The following is a 9,289-nucleotide window of genomic DNA, read 5'->3' on the forward strand; positions in this document are numbered from 1 at the left end:
TAGCCCTAAAATATGCCAATACAGCAGTGAAAACGCTGCTAACTGAATGACGAAATAAGCGAGACTAACTTTTTTTAAAAAATTACCACGTCATTCTACAGTCAATATCTGGGACTACACATTGAATAAATATACAATCTTACCATTGGTTTTACGCGTAGAGATGTCCCTTTTGCGAATGAGTGGCCATATTTTGTCTTGGATAATCCGTTTGTGAAATGTCGGATTTTTTCTAAAATAGCTGTGCGTAATACCACACCTGTTGCGTACGGCGTTGTCGTTCTTCTTAGTCCAATTTGGCTTGATTGACAGTTCATTTATTCAGTAGGTGAGATTATAAGCTTTCTAACGATGTATAACATGTCTGATTTTTCTTTTGGAATAGCGTTTTATAGGTCAGCGTTACTAAAACTCATCTCATCTGCCAATGTCTAAATAAATAAATTAAACGGTAGGCTTCTTTGCGAGCAGCACGCAATTCGCGAGTTGATATTCAGTCTTTCTTCCGTTTTTTCTCAATGTCGTATTTATTATTTGAAATGTGCATTCATGTGTTATTATTCTATCTGTCTCTGTGGCGCTCTGAAATGTGCATTCTCTGCTAAGCTGAGCAATGGATTGGAATATGTGTCTGAGGTAGTGTTGCACGGTATACCAAAACTTCAGCACTTTCTCGGTACTTAAAAAAAAAAAAAAAAAAAAAAAAACCGTTTCGTATTTGAATTTTCCGACGTTCGGTAGTTCTGCGTGAAATGTAAAAGCCAGGGAAATGTGTCTCCCGCATTACTGATTTAGAGGATGAAAAGTGTAGTTTGTCAGAATCTTCGCTAGATGGCAGTAGCAACTAAGGTTGCCAAGTGAGGTGACCTGCGCTTGTGCATTCTCTTCCCTGATACAGCGCAAGCTTTGACTCAGTTCACTTCAGTAGCAATAGGTGTTCCAATTTGGAAATATTTTATTATAGATAGATGCTGTATTGTTATTACAATATGCTGTTTTAAAATCTATTTAAAGGTGAAAGACCTGTTTTAAAGATTATTTAGTTTACAACTGTTAAATTTCAGAAATATATTTAACATATTTCACCATTGTTCAGTGTTGTAACACTATAGGCCTATGCATATTCATATGTTGCAGAGGCTTCAACTTAAAGGTTGTTAATGAACCAGGTTGTTCATAAACCATGAATTTGAAAATGAGGTCAGCCCTTGTGGACATTACGTTCCTGATCTATTAAGGTAATTTCAGTATCGTTAGGTACCGAGTACTTTATCAGTATCGAGTATCGTGATACTAAACCTGGTATCGGTATCAAAGTCAAAATTTTGGTATCGTGACAACACTAGTGTGGCGCTTTTTTTAGTTGCGGCAGGGAAGCGCTGCAGCTGTACATACACGCTCGGCCATCTAAGTGTTACGACATGCCATCTAAATGTTACGACATAGTCAAGGCCTTGACGGGAAGCGGCCAGGACACATCCATGGCGACGTAACTAAGTCATCCGACAGCGTTTCTTAGCTCAAAATTGGCCATAAGTCATCAATATTTCATACGATCATCATGACATTCAGTAGATATGCTGGGTCAAAGCCAAAGCCAAAGCCATTTTAAAATCGCTCCATAGGGGGCGCGATGCTGCCAATGCTTGGACCCCTCCCAACGCCGCTTGCGGCTTTAATTGTTCTATTTACTTGTGCAAATGTGCTACCAAAAGAAACCCGTTTCTAGCAGGATTACATTTACTCACATTATTCAATTAAAAGTATTGTCTAATGAAATAGGCAAACACAGGTAAAAAAAAAAAAAGAAAATTTGGATATTATCAATGAAATATTCACCCCATTCATGGACAGAGACGTCTGATTCGGTAGTGAACTAGTTACAAGCACACTTTAGCTCTTCTGTGACATTATTGCATACATACTGCAATGTGGCATGATCTCTCTTCCCATAACATAAAACTTCTTACAGCTGTAAAGTTTACATAACAATGTTTCACTTTCTTATGATGTCATAATAAAAACACTAAAAAAGTATTTAATTGACTGATTGTAAATTTGACTGCATCTACTATGCATTTATGCCCTAGCATAGTATTTCACAGGTGATTGGACAGGCTTCCATTTGAACATTGCTGTCTATGCATCCATGATGTCAAATTTCAGTCATTTCTGAAATATTAAATTCAAAGACTGTGAAACACTGTGCTTTCATGTTTTAAGTTTGCAGGCATGCATTTCATTCCCAGATAGGGATTATTTATCTCTACGATAGCCAGAACAAGCCGTACTGCTTTCGCCGAACACAAATCCGTGGCGATTTTTAAATTGTATTCGTTTTGCTTTGGCACCCCACCGGGCCATTTACGAAAACATCGCCACTGCCAGGATGCAGACAGCCGTATGGGACTGGCATGGAACAATGCTCATATCTGCAAAGGAGTATTACCTCTGCTGTCACAAAAGATTCAGGTTTTTGGCATGTTTTCTTTTTTGACATTCCAGAGGCCCATGGCGGTGTGCAATAGTTGAATAGGGGCTCGTTGGTCTAGGGGTATGATTCTCGCTTAGGGTGCTTAAAAAAAAAAAAAAAAAAAAAACAATATAATTCAATTTGAAAATTAATCTTTGCTTCCACGAAGATTAACGTCTACCCTTTGGTTTGAATAAAAAATGCACTGAGTGCACTGAGCAACATTAACAGGTCATGTCCTTAGAATTCTGTATCATTCGCATCCTTTAGTTTTATTGTTCCATTTATTGGTGCAAATGTGCTACCAAAAGAAACCCGTTTCTAGCAGGATTACATTACAATTACATTTCCTCACAATATTCAATTAAAAGTATTGCCTAATCACATAGGCATCCACAGGTTTAAATTTTTTTTTGGATATTTTCAATGAAACATTCACCCCATTCATGTATAGAGACATGCGGTTCTGTAGTGAACTAATTACAGGCACTCTTTAGCCCTTGTGGGACATTATTGCATACACACTGCAATGTGGCATGATCTCCTTTTCCTTCACAAAAAAGAGCCTCTTCTTACAGCTGTAAAGTTAACACACCAATGTTCCTGTTGCTTATGATGTCATAATAAAAACACTGAAAAAATGATTTAATTGACTGATTGTAACTTTGACTGCCTTTACAATGCATTTCTGCCCTGGCATAGTATTTCACAGGTGATTGGAGAGGATTCCCCTTGAAAATTCCATGATGTCAAATTTCAGTCATTTCTTAAATAGTAAAGTCATAGAAGGCGAAACACTGTGCTTTCCTGTTGTAAGTTTACAGGCACGCTTTCCGTTCCCTGATGGATATTATTTTTCACTACGATAGCCAGAAAAGGCTGTACTGCTATCGTCCAACAGAAATCTGTGGCGCTCAGCTCATATGGATTTGAAATTGGATTTGTGTTGCTTCCGCACCCGACTGGGTCATTTACGATAGCGTCACGACTGCCAGGAAGCAGATAGCTTCACTAAACTGCATTGGCGGGGAATCTACCCAGTGTCTCCTGCTTAGAAGGCAGCTATGCTCACCACTATACCACCAATGCACATACCTGCAAAGAAGTATTACCTTTGCTGTCGCAAAAGATTTGGGCTTTTTTTTGATTTTTGAAATTTCGGAGGCCCATGGCGGTCCGCCATAGTCAATTGGGGGCTCGTTGGTCTAGGGGTATGATTCTCGCTTCGGGTGCGAGAGGTCCCGGGTTCAAATCCCGGACGAGCCCTAGGATACTTGCATCAGTCCCGTATCGCTTGCAGGCGGTCCAGCATTCCGACGGGTGGTTTTGTCTCAACTCTGAAAAATGTGACGCAGTGCAAGATTTCTTCTATGCCAGCGATGACTTTCTGATCGTGTGCTGCTGTTACATGATTTACGACTATTTGGTCAAAATGGCAGCGGAAGCCTTTCAAACCCTTGCCTCCGTGGAGAGCGGAGAGTAAATGCAGCACCTTGGACCCATGGGCCACGCTCTCTCGCATCGATGAACCTGCCTGTGAGAAATGCATTGGTTTCTGACAGTTATAACGCTTCTAAGTATTTCTTAAGACTTTTGCGGGCATACAAAGTACCATTTCCAAAAGTCCTGTGAGTTTAACCACTAACTTGTACATTACACCTCATTGAAAATGTCAAATTGAAATGAACAGACTATGTTTGCAATACATTTGTATATTTAACTTTGACCTGCTGCTATATGCTTCTGAGCTGCTATCACATGCGCAAAAAAACAATATAATTCAATTTGAAAATGAATTTTTGCTTTCACGACGACTAATGTCTACCCTTTGGTTTGAATGAAAAATGCACTGAGCAGCAGTGCACTGAGCAACACACCAATGTTCCATTTGCTTCTGATGTCATAATAAAAACACTGAAAAATGATTTGATTGACTGATTGTAAATTTGACTGCCTTTACAATGCATTTCAGCCCTGGCAGAGTATTTCACAGGTGATTGGAGAGGATTCCCTTTGAACATTCCATGATGTCAAATTTCACTCATTTCTTAAATAGTAAAGTCATAGAAGGCGAAACACTGCGCTTTCCTGTTGTAAGTATACAGGCACGCTTTCCGTTCTCTGATGGATATTATTTTTCACTACGATAGACAGAAAAGGCTGTACTGCTATCGTCCAACAGAAATCTGTGGCGCTCAGCTCACATGGATTTTGAAATTGGATTCGTGTTGCTTCCGCACCCGACCGGGTCATTTACGAAAACTACACGACTGCCAGGAAGCAGATAGCCCCACTGAACTGCATTGGCCGGGAATCGAACCCGGGTCAACTGCTTGGAAGGCAGCTATGCTCACCACTATACCACCAATGCACATACCTGCAAAGAAGTATTACCTTTGCTGTCGCAAAAGATTTGGGTTTTTGGCGTGTTTCGATTTTGACATTTCGGAGTGCCATGGCTTTCAGCAACAGTCAATTGGGGGCTCGTTGGTCTAGGGGTATGATTCTCGCTTAGGGTGCGAGAGGTCCCGGGTTCAAATCCCGGACGAGCCCGGGCAGAGATGCACATGTTCTGTTTTGTTTGCAGGGAGTCGAGCAATCTGGTGCCTGGTTTTGTCTCAACTCTGAAAAATGTGACGCAGTGCCAAACAACTGCACAGATACTAGCGAGGATTCCAATTTACCATTGCTCTCTATGCATTCATGATGTCGAAATTCAATCATTTCTGAAGTGTTAAATTCACGGATGGTGAAACGCTCTGCTTTCATGGTCTAAGTTTGCACGCGTGTGTTACGTATTCTGATACAAATGATTTACCTTTACATTGGCGAGAACGAGCCATACAGTTGAAGTTGATCCATTGCACTAAGGGCACTGCTTCGTGTACGTTGCAAACTCAGATAACCCAATAGTTTGTTTACATTTCGGAATAAATTCAGGATTTTCAGTTCCACAAAGTCATTTGACGATTTAGCCCGACTGGTTATCGGGCCAACAGAGTGTTAAGTCCAAATGTGGAAAACCACAGGTTTATGGTTAAGTTTGCAGGTGAAATCACGCACAAACAAACAGCCAAAAGTAAAATGATGCAGAGAAAAAAATTTCAAGGAATAATATGAGAGTCAGGTACAGTACCAATAGCACGGAATGTAAATTGCAGTGTAAATTGCATTCAATTGGCATATCGGTGTGTTCATCATATCTCCTGACCATGCATGAATGAACACTATTGAGGTAGCTTTCAACTGCAAAGGGTTTCACATTGGTTATATATTTACATAATCAGAAAGAAATAAATGTTTTCATAGCATTTCCAAATGTTCTGTGTGTTTAACTACTAACTTGTACGTTACCCTATCGATATTGTTAAAATGAAATAATCAGACTATGTTCACAATATCTTTGTATATTGAACTTTGACCTGCCGCCAGCTGCTTTAGAGTTCCCGTCACATGCGCAAAAAAAAAAAAACAATATAATTCAATTTGAAAATTAATCTTTGCTTCCACGAAGATTAACGTCTACCCTTTGGTTTGAATAAAACATGCACTGAGTGCACTGAGCAACATTAACAGGTCATGTCCTTAGAATTCTGTATCATTCGCATCCTTTAGTTTTATTGTTCCATTTATTTGTGCAAATGTGCTACCAAAAGAAACCCGTTTCTAGCAGGATTACATTACAATTACATTTCCTCACAATATTCAATTAAAAGTATTGCCTAATCACATAGGCATCCACAGGTTTAATTTTTTTTTTGGATATTTTCAATGAAACATTCACCCCATTCATGTATAGAGACATGCGGTTCTTTAGTGAACTAATTACAGGCACTCTTTAGCCCTTGTGGGACATTATTGCATACACACTGCAATGTGGCATGATCTCCTTTCCCTTCACAAAAAAGAGCCTCTTCTTACAGCTGTAAAGTTAACACACCAATGTTCCTATTGCTTATGATGTCATAATAAAAACACTGAAAAAATGATTTAATTGACTGATTGTAAATTTGACTGCCTTTACAATGCATTTCTGCCCTGGCATAGTATTTCACAGGTGATTGGAGAGGATTCCCCTTGAACATTCCATGATGTCAAATTTCAGTCATTTCTTAAATAGTAAAGTCATAGAAGGTGAAACACTGTGCTTTCCTGTTGTAAGTTAACAGGCACGCTTTCCGTTCCCTGATGGATATTATTTTTCACTACGATAGCCAGAAAAGGCTGTACTGCTATCGTCCAACAGAAATCTGTGGCGCTCAGCTCGTATGGATTTTGAAATTGGATTTGTGTTGCTTCCGCACCCGACTGGGTCATTTACGATAGCGTCACGACTGCCAGGAAGCAGATAGCTTCACTAAACTGCATTGGCGGGGAATCTACCCAGTGTCTCCTGCTTAGAAGGCAGCTATGCTCACCACTATACCACCAATGCACATACCTGCAAAGAAGTATTACCTTTGCTGTCGCAAAAGATTTGGGCTTTTTTTGATTTTTGAAATTTCGGAGGCCCATGGCGGTCCGCCATAGTCAATTGGGGGCTCGTTCGTCTAGGGGTATGATTCTCGCTTCGGGTGCGAGAGGTCCCGGGTTCAAATCCCGGACGAGCCCTAGGATACTTGCATCAGTCCTGTATCGCTTGCAGGCGGTCCAGCATTCCGACGGGTGGTTTTGTCTCAACTCTGAAAAACGTGACACAGTGCAAGATTTCTTCTATGCCAGCGATGACTTTCTGATCGCGTGCTGCTGTTACATGATTTACGACTATTTGGTCAAAATGGCAGCGGAAGCCTTTCAAACCCTTGCCTCCGTGGAGAGCGGAGAGTAAATGCAGCACCTTGGACCCATGGGCCACGCTCTCTCGCATTGATGAACCTGCCTGTGAGAAATGCATATAGTATAGAGAATATATAGCATATAGAGAAATAGTATTTCACAGGTGATTGGAGAGGATTCCATTTGAAAATTGCAGTCTGTGCATCCAATTAAATATAAAACATTTGGAAATCATTTAGAAACAGAAACTTTAAATAGAAATATATTTTGTTTCACTACATGAATCCACAATTCTAGCTTTTTTGGGCACACATGGGCATTGTTTGGCTGAATACTCAGTTCTCATTGATCTGAGGGTGTGCATTATATATTTTTTTTCAGTAACAGTTATGAAATGAATATGCAGCAAGATCCAAAATTATAAAGCAGTTAACCCCTTTGTGCAATGCCCCTAGTGGTCGTCATGCTGGCGTGCCTAAATTGCTCAGCTCTCTCAGACATTCATTGCTCCTGCAAACAAACTAGCAGTTGAAAATAGACAAAAGAACGTGTGTGTTCTAGTTTGATTAGTAGACGATACACAACAACTGTGCCGAATACAGCGCCACCATTGTCATGCAGCACCTCCTCCCTGCAGTCTCATCTGCAGCTATACCCCCCACCTATGACACACTGGACAATGATGTCTATCTGGGCATTCACAAAAATATCTTTCACCACTAAAAAATTGTGTTCCGTCATAGTAACAAGATAAACCCAGCAACTGCCCTAACAAATGCCAATACAGCAGTATAAATGCTGCTCACTGAATAATGAAATAAACAAGACAAATTTTTCTAAAATTATACCATGTCATTCAAATGTCAATATCTGGGACTAAAAATGGAATAAATATACAACCTTACCATTGGTTTTACGCGTGGAGATGTCCCTTTTGAGACTGAGAGGTCATATATTGTCTTGGACAATCCGTTTGTGAAATACATTCACCCATTTGTGATGCCTTGGTATCTTCCAAAATAACTGCGCATGCTGTTTATGGTGTTGTCATCCTTTGTATTACAATCTAGCTTGATTGACAATTAATCTTTCCAAATGGAAACAGTATAAGCTTTCTAACAATGTATAACATGTCCTATTTTACTTTTTGAATAGTGTTTTATAAACCTGAGTATCCGAAAGTTGTGAATCATCATCGCCGCCTTACGCATTCATTCTGAAGGAGCAGTAAAAGACACTGCTCCAGGTGAAACAATAATGATCAGTTTCGTCTTATTTTGTAAATGATTATTATTGGGGAATTCTGAGCATAGCTAAGCCATATGCTTGCTGATAGACCTAGCTGACAGTTTTCTGGAATAATAGTCAGGAAAGGAGAGGACAGCATTGATTCTCTGTCTCTATCTACTGAACACAGATAAGATTTCTTCTTAGATATGTAACCTTTAAATAGGTTAGTTGAATTTTATATAATGAGAATTTTTCACACTGTGACATAAGTATTCATTGCATGTTCAGCAGGTTTTGTGTTCATGCACCGGATGTGATGTGACTTGGAACATTGCCAAAATGTGGTGGATGGTTGAATATTGTTTTAATGTCATCCCACCCACATACAAGGAAAAATTACATACTGTAGAGTAAAGAAAAAAATGAGTACACATTTAGGTACTGTACCACATTGTGTAATACTGTTTTTGCATTATTTTAAAATCTGATTATCAATGTTTCATCTTAAACCTTCATAAAATGCATATTTATATGCTGTATATAATGGACAAAAAGCATTTTAGTCATTTTTGGAGAGATTTTGGATATGTTTCTGGACCCCTAGATATGTTAGACCACTATAATGACGAAAAGCTTGTAATTCTCACTTGAAAATGATACAACAGTGAGTTTATTGAGTCAACACAGTTGATTTGTAATGAAATATGTGAATATGTTGTGATTTACAGCAATGCATAATTTAGACACTGGGTACACTGCTGACTTTTAGATCTTTAGTAGTTCTACATATCCATCCTTAGAATTTACCCA

At 39.3% G+C, this 9,289-nt stretch overlaps 4 non-coding genes across 4 annotated transcripts; 3 read left to right on the forward strand and 1 right to left on the reverse strand.

The window, feature by feature from the left end:
- The first annotated feature begins 3,667 nt into the window (after nt 1-3,667).
- Nucleotides 3,668-3,739, forward strand: trnap-cgg (transfer RNA proline (anticodon CGG)). Its single transcript has one exon. It is a non-coding gene; the product is annotated as a tRNA-Pro (tRNA).
- A 1,033-nt stretch (nt 3,740-4,772) lies between these two features.
- trnag-ucc (transfer RNA glycine (anticodon UCC)) lies at nt 4,773-4,844 on the reverse strand. Its single transcript has one exon. It is a non-coding gene; the product is annotated as a tRNA-Gly (tRNA).
- Nucleotides 4,845-4,954: 110 nt separating this feature from the next.
- trnap-agg (transfer RNA proline (anticodon AGG)) lies at nt 4,955-5,026 on the forward strand. The gene has a single exon. It is a non-coding gene; the product is annotated as a tRNA-Pro (tRNA).
- Nucleotides 5,027-7,012: 1,986 nt separating this feature from the next.
- On the forward strand, nt 7,013-7,084 carry trnap-cgg (transfer RNA proline (anticodon CGG)). Its single transcript has one exon. It is a non-coding gene; the product is annotated as a tRNA-Pro (tRNA).
- The last annotated feature ends 2,205 nt before the right edge of the window (nt 7,085-9,289 follow it).

This window comes from Anguilla rostrata, chromosome 1 (assembly GCF_018555375.3).
Source record: "Anguilla rostrata isolate EN2019 chromosome 1, ASM1855537v3, whole genome shotgun sequence".
NCBI classification, from domain to species: domain Eukaryota; kingdom Metazoa; phylum Chordata; class Actinopteri; order Anguilliformes; family Anguillidae; genus Anguilla; species Anguilla rostrata.